The sequence below is a fragment of the Musca domestica genome, unplaced genomic scaffold, assembly GCF_030504385.1.
Source record: "Musca domestica strain aabys unplaced genomic scaffold, Musca_domestica.polishedcontigs.V.1.1 1, whole genome shotgun sequence".
NCBI lineage: Eukaryota > Metazoa > Arthropoda > Insecta > Diptera > Muscidae > Musca > Musca domestica.
Genome location: NW_026712114.1, coordinates 25,155,775 through 25,171,599, shown reverse-complemented (window position 1 = coordinate 25,171,599; position 15,825 = coordinate 25,155,775). Strand labels below are relative to the sequence as shown.

Below are 15,825 nucleotides of genomic sequence, written 5' to 3'. Positions count from 1 at the left end.
TTCCCATCCCTGATTTGTGTATGTAGTATTATGGATTTACAAGTATTCTGTTGGGGATTACAAAATTCAGACCATTTGGGGTGATATTAATCATCGGACATAGATATATATGGGAGCTATATCCAAATATCAACCAATCTTGACAACATTTGAAGCACTTATTTCTCGGCTGTATTTGATATCTGGTACCAAAGATGATGTACTTGCTTCTGGACTGAATGCGGTCGGATGTGCCAAAATTCAGGTCATTTGAACTGATATTAGCCATTTTATGCGCAATAAACCTGTTATCGGATAAAGATATATATGGGAGCTATATCCAAATCTGATCCGATCTTAATAAAATTTGACAGAGATTTTTTTGAGCTCCACAAGTTATCTGGTACCAAATATCATTCTCGTAGAGTGCATATCACACATGTGAGGGACTTAAAATCCCAAATCAAATGAAACATATATATGGGAGCTATAGCTATATCTGAACCGATTTTCACTAAATTTTATGTACTTGCTTCTGGACTGAATTCGGTCGGATGTGCCGAAATCGTGGTCATTTGGATTGATATTGGCTATTCGGATAATAAATGTGACCTGCAGTTTGTTTACAAAAATACATGGACAGACAGACTTGCACTGAAAAACTGATTCTATGAATATCCTCAAAAGTAACTTTGGCTCTATTTCGCTTTCTTCTCCATGTTACAAACAAATGCACAATGACATCGGATTAAAATGGATTATATCAATTCTGCGAAATTTCGAATTATATATATTTTTTAAAATCGAATATATATATGTAATTTGAATTATCAATTAAATATATATTTAGAATTGATATATTAAAAATATAATCGGAATACTTCAGTTTATATATGAAATAACACAAATAATATTCTCCTGCTAAAATTCGTCTTTCATTGGCCTTGAACCCAATTTTCTCAGATTTTTGTTCCAGAAAAATGTATATTATTTTTATACTTCGTTCATATTTATAATATATGTATATATTTAACCTGTTAAAATTCTAATTTTCAATTCATCAAATACATGTACAGCTACGGCTCTTCTTTGTTCCTTTTTTCTATGGAAATCATTTCCAAAAATTTTTATAATATTTCTAATAGGTAGTCTGTAGTAATATTTTCATGTCTATTCATTATTTTTGTTATGTATGTAGATTTATGTAGATATAGGTTTTCCAAAATGATTTTTTAACAGATTTGTTATTATTTTTCATTATTTGTTTTGAATACATTTAAGTATTTTATTTCTCTTTATATATTTACTAATGATATGTATTTATTGTTTTCTCTATATATATATTTGTAGGTCTTTTATATGATATGTATACATTTATTTAAGTCTCATTCTATATATGTATATATTTATATATGTATGGCATGAAAATGTGTGAATAATTTAATTAACAATATTTTGTTTGTATATAACTCGTATATATGTCATGTATGTTGTAGAGAAGCATTTGGATTTCTTGGATCTGGCAACGCCCTTTTCAACTGTTTCTGTATAACAATTTAACAACGCACCAGCAAAGCTGTGACGTATGTATAACACACATATAACACATTCTCTCATTGTTTGTGAATTATAACAACTGTTTGAATTATAACAATGGAGATACGAACTTTTATGTACACATTGAATGACGGCAATCAATTGACCGTGTGGCCTAATGGATAAGGCGTCGGACTTCGGATCCGAAGATTGCAGGTTCGAGTCCTGTCACGGTCGAAAGACTGTGGTTGATGAGGGCTGAAAATTCTAGCCTTCCTTTTATTATTTTATTTTCTTTAAATTACTTTTGAATTAATATTGTGCGGAACAATTTTTTTAATAATTGAAAATTTAATTAAATTAAGTAATATTGTAAAAAAAACTTTCAATTTAATGTACATAAAAGTATTTGGATTTAAAATGATTAATACAACATTATTTGTAGTGGCAAAATAGGCAATTTTTTGGCAAAAAAATTGTGAAAACCTATAAAATTTTATTACAAATCTTGATTGAACTAATTTAAGTATCTAAATAGCGTATCTTGAAGTCAATATTATTTCATTAAAAAATGATATGATTTGCTCCAGAACCTGCAAGATTCTACTAGTTTTGCATTTTTTTTTTTTTTGATATCATAAAAAAACGGCTATCGCAGTGAAAAGTTTCCCATTCTTGTAGTTCTGGAACAGAGCAATAATAAATTTTCATAGATTTTAAATGAAATTTTATTACGAAAAAAATGCTCATTTGTTTACCGGAAATGATATCAACAATTAAAATAACATCTCGTTTCAATATTTCTTATTTGTTTCTACTGCACATGATTTCGCACTAAAAATATTTTTTTTTAAATTTTGGATTTTGAGTAGGAAGAACGGAACATTTTTCCCTACAGATTGTGAAGTCGAAGAATTAACTATTCGAGTTGTAAAAACCTTTTGTCGAGTTTTAAAAGGCCAAATCGAATTGAAAGGCTAAAATAGTGGGTCAGAGAAAAAAGGTATTTTCAGTTAAGCCATGTCGAATTTTTCAACCTCCATCGTAATAAAATTTAAATCGCATTCAAGCGATAAATTGTATTTCCAAAGATTAAAAGTACGAAAAGTAACCACAAGTCCGCTTAGGTTTTTTTTTTGATTTTCTATTTTCTTCAATCATTTAAAAATTGACTTTCAAATCTTACTTCCCAACCCAAGTCGACTAAAAGCTAGTTCGAATTATTAATGCGATCTTTTTCAACATTTTTTTTTCGAATTATTAAAGTACCTAATTAAAACCAAAATCCTTGCATGTTTTTTTGGCTAGTATAAAAATTAAAATCGACAAAAAATCTGTGATTCCAGTCGAAATATACGATTAGGTTTTTCGATTTCCTCCAATAATTGAAAAATTCACTTTCAAATTTTACTTCTCATCCCAAGTCGACTAGAATCTAGTTCCAATTATTGGTGCGTATTTTTTCCACTTTTTTTCGAACTATAAAAGTATAAAATTCAACCCAATATTCTTGAATATTTTTCGGCTAGTATGAAAATTAGAAATCCACAAAAAAATCTATGATCCCAAAATCGGAGGTCGAATACGAAAAGTCGTTTGAAAGTCGAAAGGTACATTTAGGTTTTTTGATTTTCGATTTTCTCCAATCATCTCAAAATTGACTTTCAAATTTTACATCCCAACCGAAGTCGACTAAAACCTAATTCCAATTTGTTCGAATTTTATATCACATTAAAACCAAAATCCTTGCATATTTTTTGGCTAGTATGAAAATTAAAAATCGACAAAAGATCGATGATCCCAAACCGGAGGTCGATTACGGAAAGTCGAACTCCAATCATCTCAAAATTGACTTTAAAATTTTATTTCCCAACCCAAGTCGACTTAAACCTATTACCAATTATTGATGGTTTTTTTCGACCTTTTGTTCGAATTATTAAAGCATAAAAATAAAACCAATATCCAAAACCGATTTTCCCTTAATGCTATTGAGAAAAATTGTTCTGGAACAGAACAATATTTAACCAATTAAAAACCGTAAATGTCAAAATTTCGGCTGATTCGGAAGCATGGTGGGGTTAAAAGGCTGATGGATCTGTAATTACAGTTGTAATTCGGGTAATTTTACTAACGATATCTCTGTCAAGCAACAAGAACATGCACGATTACTGATTCACGGTTTTGTTATTTTCAAGGAATTTCTGGAGGGTATTTAGAGTCCGGCTCAATTTTTTTTATATGTTTTAAAATTAAGAATGTAGGGAAATAGAGCTATTCAACTTCTCATTCAAATAATACAATCAGCTTAGAACTAAACAGAAACTTATGCCTAAGTTATCTATGACCGTGTGGCCTAATGGATAAGGCGTCGGACTTCGGATCCGAAGATTTCAGGTTCGAGTCCTGTCACGGTCGAAAGTTGAGCTTTTTATATATAATAGAAGCTGATGATAAAAATATATTTCAAACAACGCAAGAAGTTATTGTACTTTGTTCAAGCTGCCTCTTCTCCACTTTAAGGTTAAAGGTTATGAATTGAGATTTGGATTGCCCCTGTCCTAGGAGTTAAAATAGGGTGGTATGTATGGCGAACTCTTTGGAGATGACGTTTGAAGATTGGTCTTGTGAATAAAAAAGGTGAAGTTCTGGAGAAATATTGAGTAAATCCGAAAATAGCATTCTTTGGAGAAAAGAAGACTTTAGAATCAAACATTACAAACTTTCTTTTCGGGGTAACATTTTTTTTAAATATTTATTTTTCAATTATCGTACAAATTATTTTTACCACTCAACTCATTACTTTATTTATGAGTTTTTTTGTTTTGTTTGATTTTCTGATTAATAATACAATTGGTAAACATTGTTATTTTCTTGCAATTCATACATTTTATTGCAATGACTCATCAATTGATGTGCCACGTTTACAAATAGCTGGAAATAATCTGGGAATTTTTAAAGGTGTTTTGGAATTGCGAAACACATGACCGTGTGGCCTAATGGATAAGGCGTCGGACTTCGGATCCGAAGATTGCAGGTTCGAGTCCTGTCACGGTCGAAGAGAAATTTCTTTTTATTTTAATATAATATCATTTTTATAATAAATCATTTTTATTTATTTTTCTTGAAGCTCATTTTTCGAATTATTATCTACTAAATCAAATCAAATCTAAAGAATTATGAGACATGAGACAAGACATCAAATCTAAAGAATTATGAGTATTGGACTTCCAATTCAGATATTCGCATAAAATAATTTTGCAACAATGTTTTCTAGAATTATAGAATCTGTTTTTATATGACAATATGAAAGTAAATGCGGATAAAAAAATATTCCTTTTCAATTCCTTTTCAAATTTTTTAACTAAAAAAATTTAAAAGTGGAAAAACTAATTTTGGGCATTATATAAAATTTACTTCAAAATCTATTAATTATCGCAAAAAAATGGATTTAGATAAAAATCATTTTCTAAAATATTTCTCCATTCTAATTTTTATCTACCAATATTAATGTAGTTTAAAGATTTCTTTGTCTTTTTCTGTATCTTTCGCCATTGTAAAAGGCCCTAAACACGAAAATTCTAATCAACATTCAAATTGGTAGACAAGTACCTATTGAATGGATATTTTTTTAATAATTAAAAACGATTTTTTAGTACATTTGAATTTTGATGTGGTTTAAGCCCTAAAAAATACTTTAAAGCTGGCGAAGAGTTTGCCGTTTTGAATACAAAATATGGCGACCAATATGACTGTGATAATTAAAATTGTGTAAAAATGATTATGATCGGCGAAATATTCGTCGTTCTTTAAAAAATAGTGGGGCTTTGAAAAAGGTGTTAAAGAACATTGTTTATTTTGGCTAAGACATTTAAACAAAATACATTTTTATATTTTGTCAGTTTTTGAGAATTAAATATTTTTGCGCCAAATTGATTTTTTTTTTCAAAAATTCTTTTTTGGTAAAGTGTTTTAGCCAAAAAAAAAAAAAAAAAAAAAACAATTAAAATAGCTGTAAGTTCGGCCCAGCCGAACTTTGAATACCCTCCACCATTTGGAACGAGTTTATGAATTTTCAAAATTTCAAAAAAAAAAAAAAAAAAAACATGTAAAAAACTGTAAGTTTGAATACCCTACAACATTTGGTACAAATTTGGCAATTTTCAAAAAAATTCGTTAAAAAATTTTGTTATAATCTTAAAAATACCGAATGTTGTCGTATGTTAGGGTATATACGACAACGTGCGAAACTTAAAAAAAATATGTTTATAATAGTGCAAAAGTAATTAAAATACCGAATATAGGGAGGCACCATGTTGGTTATAAAACGTGGACCTGCACACACAGTTTTCTGGCATAGGCTGTAGTATCCATTACGAACTTCAAATACAAAATTTGAAATAATTGCGGTAAAATGCCAAATATCGGGCGTACCGTTATATGGGGGCTATACGAAGAAGTGAACCTGCACGGACAATTTTCTGTCATAGGCTGTAGTATCCATTACGAAGTTCAAATACTATATTTGAAACATTTCTGGTGAATAATGTCCCTTAAATCACCAAAATACCGAAAACAGGGAGGTACCATTATATGGGGCTATACCGAAAGGTGGACCCACATACTCATTTTCAATACCAAAAGTCCTGCAGATATAATATACATTTGAGTAGAATTTTATTAGCCTACTTCATTTCCTTGGGAAGCACAGACGGACGGACGGAGGGACATAATCGACTAGAATTTTATGCTGATAAAGAATATATATACTTTGTGGGGTCTGAAATGTATATTTCGATGTGTTACTAACGGGATGACAAACTTAATATACCCTATGGTGGAAATAAAAATAAAAATACAGGCGTGTTTATACTGGTCGAATAAAAATATGTTTTTCAAAATTTTATAAAATTCCAAAATTGGCATTGGCATTTTTCTTTCGACATACATATACAGGTCATATAGCTTTAAGATGAAGCAGGTTAGCATTATTTTGTCCATATTCGAAGTTTTTATACGTTCCACCAAAAGAAAATCTGTGTGTCAAAAAAGTTCGTTCCCAAATGCCTGTGATTCATGTCTTGTTTCTGTTTTTGGACTAATTTTGAGACACAAAAGTGGATATTAAGGAAAATGATTTTTGAGTCCATATTCAGCCACAATCGTATATATTTTCCAAAAATTAGAAACCCTAATTTGGAAATATTTTCTGAACAATGTTGAACATAGGAAAATTTTATTAAATATTTTTAAGACTATTAAAGTTAATTTTATTAATATTTTTTGAAATTTTTTTAAAATATATCTGAACCAGTAATATTGAATTTATGCTCAATATTTTTTGAGGAATAACCTAGAATTTTTTGAAATTATTTTTAGAGTTATATTATTTTTTTTTTAATATCGAAGATCGGTTTGGAAAATATTATTTGAGTCGTATTAAAAGATATTTTAGAAAACAGCAGATTTACAAAAATCTAAATTTCTGCATAAAATTTGCCTTATAACAGTTCTTGACAGTACAATTGCACCATTTGAAAGTGTTATACCTTCACAATTTTGTTCTATTATAACAAAAGTACTCTAATATAACAGTTGATTTAATAATTCATTATACCCTACAACACTATGTGTTGGGGGTATTATAAGTTTGATTGGGTCAAAAATTATGTAACACCACGAAATATTGATTTCCCACATAGGAAAGTATATATGGATCTTCCTATCTCGCCGAGCTGAGTCGATCTAGCTATGTATGTCCGTCCGTCCGTCTGTCCGTATGTCCATGTTAATTTGTAATCACTCTACAGGTCGCAATTATGGTCCGATCTTCACGAAATTTAAAATGGAGGTGGGGCTAGGGTCAGAATAGAACCCTATTTCTTTTGGTGATGATCGCATAATATTTAGGGGTCGAAATGGACCAAAAACTGAAAAAATTCCTGATTTTGCACTTGCTCTACAGGTCGCAATTATAGACCAATCGACGCGGAATTTCGCATGTAGCTAGAGTTTAGGGCTGGCAAGAAGCCTACCCATTTGGGTGGTCATCGGATAATATTTAGCGGGTAAAATAGACCATATCTTTTTTGTTGAAAAAATTCAAAATTTTTCATTAAACCGCGAATATTTTAAATCCCGGCGAAATCACAAAGCCATGACAAGGTTACTTCTGATCTTTACATTGATGTTAACATCCAACAAAACGGATATATAGCAAAATATGTGCGATATATATGTTTATCAAAGAAGATATGCTTGAAAGATCTCTTATATGTCGAGAACGGCTGAACTGATTTCAACAGTTCTCATTAATTCAGAATGGCCTCTTGGCAGGAAAGAAAAAACGTCTAAAAAAATCGCATAAAAATATCTCTCTAAAGATGAAAATATTGATTTTGTAAAATTTTCTCATATTTTTTCAATTTTGTCATATTTTTGGCATATTTTCATTTTGAATTAAATATTTGGTAATATTTCTACAGCTAACAAAACTAAGTAGTTAGGATATCAGGATATCATATACAGATCGCATTTATGGCCCGATCCTTACGAAATTTTGCATGGAGATAAGATGAGGGTCAGAATAAAAGCCTATTCTTTTTGGAGATGATCGCCATATATTTAGGGGTTGAAATGGACCAAAAAACTGCAAAATTTTCAGCAGGTCGTAATTATGGGGGTTACCGGACATTGCAAAAGCCAAGCAGTTTTGGATGGCTATCCAAAAATATTCAATGTGTGAAGGAGATTGCCAACTTTTATAGACAAAATACGAAAGTGTCCATTCCAGTGACTTTTTGGAGAATTCACAAATACAGGAAAGACGCACTTCTGACTATTTCGTTAACGCTGATTTCGTTGAAGAATATAGTCAAATGTCTGTATCTCATATAGATGAGTTTCAGTCAAAAACCAATAATAAATGTTAATCTTTTGCCACTTCTGAGAGATTATAGGTCTTTGGGAAATATTGGTTCCAGATCTAGGAAGACCATTTACGTGCAACATCTACCAATAAATTGGAAATGAGCAAATTAGTTTAAGTTGCTATTGTTCGAAAATTAGAGAACGAAACCTGATGGTTTTCTTTTATTATTTGTCACAATATTTTGTGGAATTCTTTCGAGTATCTCGCCTATATAAACTGTATCGTTTATTATAGTGTTGTAGGGTATTCAACGGTCGGCCCCGCTCGACTGTAGCCTTTGCTTACTTGTTTTACAATTAGTTTTCATTTTCAAATACAAACTGCTATAAAGTGTTATATGACAAATCGATTAAATATAATAGTATTCTTATATGTATTTGTGAAAATGTGTTATATGACAATTCGATAAAATAAAAAACTATTATATTTTTTTATTATTTTATAACAATAACAAAACATCGTTTCTAATTGAACCCGTAGTGTTTGCTTTACAATCGTTATACAACTATCGATAACACTTTATTTGTGACATAAACCTTTCGCTTTTTATTTATCACTGACAACAACCAACGACTCAATTGCTTATATACCAGATTGCAAATATGGGTATTTTTATTTGTTATACACGAAATATTCTTATTCTGTTATACATTTGAAAAACGTATTTATAACACATTCTCTGAGTGGGGATGCTTGCCAGCAATCAACTACATCATTCTATTTCCGCGGACATAAAAACTGTTATACATTGCAATTAAAAATGTTGGTATAATGAATATTTTTCTAATTTTTTTAGGTTTTTTTTTTTATGTTATTTTCAAATAAGAAATATATTTAAAATACGTTTAAACATAATTATTATATTATATCGCTGTAAAGTGTAAGATAAAGCCTATATTTTTTTAGGTGAGAAAATCCCAATTGGGCTGATTTATTTCACTTGACACCAAAAGCTTGCATTTTAAATTGACTGAAATTTGTATTCAACCGGAAATATTACATCATCAAACACAATAATTCGGTTGAATATAAAAAAATCTAGCCAATTTGGGCATATATATGGTTAACAATAACCATAAAATCGGATGAAGACGTATATCCAAGGTATATAAATATCTAAACCGAACACAAAAAAATTGGCAAAAATATTTTCGAGCTGTGTCTGATGTTTGGTATCAAACATCATTATTGTGGAGTGCATACTACGCATGAGAGGTACTTTAACAACAAATGGGATGAAACATATATATGGAAGCTATAGCTATATCTGAACCGATTTTCACCCTTATTTAATATAATTGTTTCTTATCTAAATTCCGTCGGAAGTGTCAAATTTTGGGCTGATATTAGCTATTTGGTAAACCTGAAACATTCATATCTGAGCTGTATCTCATATCTAGTGCCAAAGATTATTGTTATGGAGTGCATATTACTCATGTGAGGGATTTAAAACACCAAATCGGATGAAACATATATATGGTAGTTATAGCTGAGATGAAAAAACTGCAACCAACTTCAGACTGCTGTCATTTCTAAGCCACACGTCCGACAGCTGTTAAAATTATTCCAGTGACAGCTCACTATATTGTTTACAAGCACACAAAAGCATTTTTGGTGATAATTTTAAAGAAAAAAAGTTATTCGTGATGGAATGCAGGCATCAGTTGTTATTTCTTTATATTTCGCTGGGAAACCACAATTGGCTATCGTTAGAGCACCACTCCAGCATATAAATGTGATATTGGAAGCGTAGCCCGACGTCAAGGAAGTGGACGGAAGAAAACAGCAACATCGGCAGAAATGGTTCGAAAATTAAATAAGGACTTGGTCGAAACCCGCGTCGCCATGGCCGAAAAATAGCTCGTGGGCTGAACATATCGCAATATTCCATTCGGAATGAAAATTAAGCTCGGGCTAAAGCCATTGAAATTCCAAAAAGTGCAAGAAATTACGCCGCAACAGAAAGAAAATAGACTCAAAAGGGCGAAAGAGTTGCTTCGCTTGGCCAAAAGTGGTGAACTGCCGAATTTGATATTCTCTGATTCGTTGTCCAGCAGTTTGTAAAGAAACAAAATGATCGTGTTTACTTGCCAAAGAGGACCACTGAAAATGTGCACCTTCGGTTGGCCATCAGACTTTAGCGACGGCCATGGTGATAGTGTGGGCGCCAAAACAGCTGATGGTCGCTCTCCGCTCGTATTAATCGACCGTGGCATCAGAATAAATGCCGAATATTATCGCGAAAATATTCTGGAGGGGCACGCAAACATTTTGGCCGCAGACCTTGGACATTCCAACAGGGCTCAGCACCATGCACTCAGCATGTGCCACCCAAGAAACGTTACAAAAAGAGGTTCTTCGCCTTATTTCCAGTGCACAATGGTCACCACCAAAATCTCCGGATACCAATCCGTTGGACTATTGTGTCTGGAGTATTTTGGAAAACAAGGTGGGAACTAAAAAATACCAAAGTGTCGATCACCTCAAGCAAACGCTTCGCCGGAAATGGGCCAAAATACCGCAGAGCAACATTCGGGTAGCCTGTGACGGTTTCATTGGCCGTTTGAAGACCATAATACGTGCCATAGGTGAACAATTCGAACAAACCTTAACTTATTCTAACATTTGATGCTATTTCCGAGATTTTTTGCTTTCATTCAATAAAATTTAAAAAAGATGTCAAAATTATGGCGTTTGACTTTGTTGCAGTTTTTTATCTCACCCTGTATTCTTTTCTTGTTATTTGGCCGAACTTTTAATACCCTAAGAAACTACAAATATGCATTTTTAGACAAATCCGTGAAGAAATGTGGATAAAAATCATCAGAAAATATCGAATATCGGGAGGTACCGTTATATGGGGGCATAGGAAAACGCGGACCTAGATATTCAATGTTCTGCCACTTTTGGGTGAATCGGTGGAAAAATGTAGCAAAAATCATCAAAATACCGATTATCGGGTTATCCCAAAATGTGGACCGATAAACCTAATTTTCAATACCAACCATCCTAGAAACAATATATGCTACTGTGCTCTACGTCAAATATTGATTCTTTTCAGAATTTCGAAACATTTGAAAATTTTGCGAGTTTCGTATCAAACATACAAAAATTTTTCAAGTTTTCCTTTTGCGAATTTTACGGTTTTAGAGGGTTTTGCAGGCATCAGTTGCTTTCTTCTGACGAAGTGAAATCTTAAGTTCACATTTTGCAATGAAATGAACAACGAAAGTGTAACGTAATTCCAAAAGTGTAGGAATTTTATAATTTTCCTGATGGCTGAGGTCATGAAAAGGTTAGTTTCGGACTAGCTTAACGCGGCTCCCATATATTTTGTAAAAAAAAACTAAGGAAGTTTGTTCTTTTGTAACATGCATTAAAATTTCAATAGATATCCAGATTACGGACTCCTTTGTCTATACCAAACGCAAGTAATTAATAATACACTCACATCATTGTATTCCGATTACGCATTCTTGGCAATACCAATTAGATTTGTATTTAGATTTTCGCCAACTACTTTTATTTCTTTGCGACTTCCTCATTTCAGATTAGTAATATTTTTCATATATTCTTTGAAATTTTCCAAAACCATAATTATATTTTATAAGTTATGAATGTTAAATGTTAAACCCAAAGGAAGACCTACTGCACCCGGCAGCTGTGTGCTGAATGTTTTGGTAACTATCTATTAAATTCCATTATGACAGTCCATAACTAGAATTGCGTTGAGATTGCTGTCAAATATTACGAAAGAAGTACTACGATTTAATAAAACAGTTAAAAATGTTATTAAACATTATTTGTTAATAATGAATTCGAATCACTAAACTCACTTGTGTAATATTATCAACATTTTTGTGTTTTTTTGATAACGAAACCACACACCCGCTACTACCTCAATGAAAAACAGACAGAATGAATCTAATGCCAACCAGTCGGGTGACAAAGTTGTTTCTTTTTTTTTTGTCTGTTTTCTGTTAAAAGGTAAATCAGTGACCTTTATCGCTAAAAAAAACATACATGGCGATGTACATGAGAGAATTCCAAAGAAAAATGAAATTTTGGTGTTAGTTGTTGCCAGTGTGGTGATTGTTGTTGTGGTTGTTGTTTTTTTTGGTTAAAGTTTCGTTGTCTCTTTTTTTCTGAATGTTATCATATCTTTAGTTTGAACTTCCGCTTTTTTTTAATAATTGAATAACCGAAACATATGCAATGTTCTTTTTTTCAGGAATGTAAGATATCGAGCAGCTCGTGGGGGTGAGTGTCTGTGTGGCATGGCATAATTCTTAACATTTGACTAGTTTTGGGAAATAGTAATTACATTTTGTTGGCCTGGCTTAAAAAGTTATTTGCAATCTCAGTTAACGTTTAGGAATTCTTTTTAAATAATATTATTTGGTAACCATGTTGTTCGCATAGATCGAGATATGTATAACCTGCAACAAGCATGTTTACAAGTAGCCAATCAATTTTTTTCTTAAAAATTAGTTGGGTATGTTCATTACATATCTAGAAAGGGGGTTTTAATCTCAAAGGAAGTAGGAAAAATGCAACCCTGTAGTAGAGCTATATATTGTTAAATAGGCTCTTAAAACTTTCAACAAATTACTTCTGATTATTTTTCAGATTTTTTATATTAGGGAAAACATAAATGGAATTTTGGGATTTTTCGATAAAATGGAATTGGATTTTACTGAATTTGGAATAATTTCATTTTTTTTTAATTTTTTAAACATACATAAGCTGTGTATATATTCTGACAGAATGGGACACCATAAAGGAATTGAAAAATTTTAGATATAACTTTATTCTACCTCCTCTTATTGCACCATAGATACAACAAATAAAAAATGATCAATTAGTTTTGCCGACAGATATATACCCTCAGCTATTCTGCGATTACTTAAAAATATTTTGACTTCTGTTATGATTATTCAAATTGTAGACCCTCTATGGGGTTGGTTCCGAACGGTTAGTTCAATAATGTCCATTTCGTATCGCACCTAAATAAATATGATATAAATACTGCGACGTGCCAGGTTTGGACTATATTGGCTACTTCCTTCACTTTATATGAGATATGTGATAATTTTTAGAAAAAGTAAAAATGTGCGTGATGTACCAAATGTAGTCGACCGAAGTATTCCATTTTCATACTTCATCCAATACAGAAAAACATATTGGTGTGGGCAAAATTACAAGAAAATCGAACATTTATATACATATTAGGCGAAATCAAAAATTCCGAAAAGTTCCATATTCAACTCAGTGATTTGGTAGATTATATTTAGTATTTAAAATTGTGACCTTTTGTGGGTGAGGTACCAGCAGGGGTTCGCAGATATATATCAATCTTACAACAGATATTTTGTTAGCAAAAATGTTTGTATGTGTGAAATTTGAAGAGAGTTGGATACTTATTTCGCTTTTTATGAGCGTTTTGTTTTTTTTTTTTTTCAAATTTTGAACCCTTTGTGGGTTCTGGAAGGTTCCAGAAGAAATGGTCCGATCTCTACCATATTTATAACATATTTTGTGTTGATGGAAATATTGAGATGTACCAAGTCTGAATGGAATCGAATGTTAATTACGCGTTTTATGAGCTTCCTGGATTTAAAATTTTGACTCTTTGTGGAGGAGGTACCCATTTTCACAATAGTTCTTGTGTTAGTAGAAGTAAAGGAATGTGTGAAATATAAAGAGAACAGAATGCTTATTTTGGATTTTATAATCGTTTTGGTTATTTAAAATATTTGTGGGGGAGGTGCCAGAAGGAATGGCACCATCTTCATAAAAGATCTTGTATTGATAGAAATACTTAGATGTGACGAGTTTGAATGGATTCGAATGTTAATTTCGCTTCTTATGAGCTTCACATGTATTCAAAATTTTGACCCTTTGTGGGGGAGGTACCAGTAGATATATCCCATCTTCACAGCAGATCTTGTGTTAGTAGAAATAATGGGATGTGTGAAATATGAAGAGAACCGGATGGTTATTTTGGATTTTATAATCGTTTTGGTTATTCAAAATTTTGACCCTTTGTGGAGGAGGTACCAGAAGTAGTGGATCCATATATACCATCTTCACAGCTAATTTTGTGTTAGTAGAAATAATGGGATGTGTGACATAAGAAAAGAACAGGATACTTATTTTGGATTTTATAATCGTCAAAACTTTGACCCTTTGTGGGGGAGGTACCAGAAGGAATGGTCCGATCTTCACCATCTTCAAAAAATGTCTTGTGTTGATAGAAATATTCAGATGTGCCAAGTCTAAATGGAATCGGAGGTAAATTTCGCGTTTTATGCGCTTCATGTATATTCAAAATTTTGACTCTTTGTGGAGGAGGTATCAGAAGGAGTAAACCGATATATTCCATATTCACACCAGGCATTGGGTTAATAACATTATTGGGATGTGTGAAATTTGAATTATTCAAAATTTTGAACCTTCACGGAGTGGACCGATGTTGGCCATTTTCGCATCTGACGTAAATGTTTAGATTTGCAAAGTTCGAGAAAAATGTTTTTTTTTTTTTTTTAAATTGCGACCTTTTGGGGGGTTTTTCAGAAGGAGTGAACTGAAATATTCCATTTTACAATACATATAATTATTCAAAATTTTGTGGGGAAGGTACTTGATGGAAGGGACCGATCTTATCCAGTTTCGCACTTGACCTAGCAGTGATGTAAATATTAGGATTTGCAAAGTAGGAGGAACATCGGACGATCCTTTCTCTTTCGGTGCAGTAATTATTTTTTCAAAATTTCGACTTTTTGTGGGGGGAGGTCTCAGGAGGAGTAGACCGATATATAAGTTTGCATATATATATAAGTTTGCACCAAATCGGATACTCCCTTCAAGAGTTATCGTGCGCACCAGCCAGACAGACAGACAGACGGACACCTCTAGATGGACTCCAAATTTCCTGAAACGGATTTTGTCCAAAGACACCTGGGGTCTAAAACCGTTATTTCGATGAGGCACGTTTTGGCGGTATCAAATGATATATACCTTCGCTTTCCATATGGCTGAGGGTATAAAAGGTAGCATAATGCTATGATTCAAAGTATTTTTCTGTCCCTATTCTGCCATAACATCTATACATTTTATATATTTGTCTATAATAATTTAAGTTATAACGATAAAAAATTAATATTTCAAATTCAGTTGTAAAATTCATATTTCAGGTTTCCTATATCTACCCCAAATTTAATAAATTTGTGAAAAATTGTAATGTAAAGAAAAAAAATAAATTCCCAGATCATACATGTTGTAAGAGTCATATGTAAAGTGAAATTTTCCCCAATTTTCTATTTTTTTTTTGCAGCCTACTTTGAGTTGGTCACAAAAATATTTTTTGTCTAAAAAGAGAC

At 31.9% G+C, this 15,825-nt stretch overlaps 1 protein-coding gene and 3 non-coding genes across 4 annotated transcripts in view; 3 read left to right on the top strand and 1 right to left on the bottom strand.

Moving 5' to 3' along the window:
- Positions 1–15,825, bottom strand: part of LOC101889931 (choline O-acetyltransferase) — a 180,568-nt gene that overhangs the window by 10,161 nt on the left and 154,582 nt on the right. The window lies entirely within an intron of this gene.
- TRNAR-UCG (transfer RNA arginine (anticodon UCG)) lies at positions 1,680–1,752 on the top strand. The gene has a single exon. It is a non-coding gene; the product is annotated as a tRNA-Arg (tRNA).
- TRNAR-UCG (transfer RNA arginine (anticodon UCG)) lies at positions 3,858–3,930 on the top strand. Its single transcript has one exon. It is a non-coding gene; the product is annotated as a tRNA-Arg (tRNA).
- On the top strand, positions 4,498–4,570 carry TRNAR-UCG (transfer RNA arginine (anticodon UCG)). Its single transcript has one exon. It is a non-coding gene; the product is annotated as a tRNA-Arg (tRNA).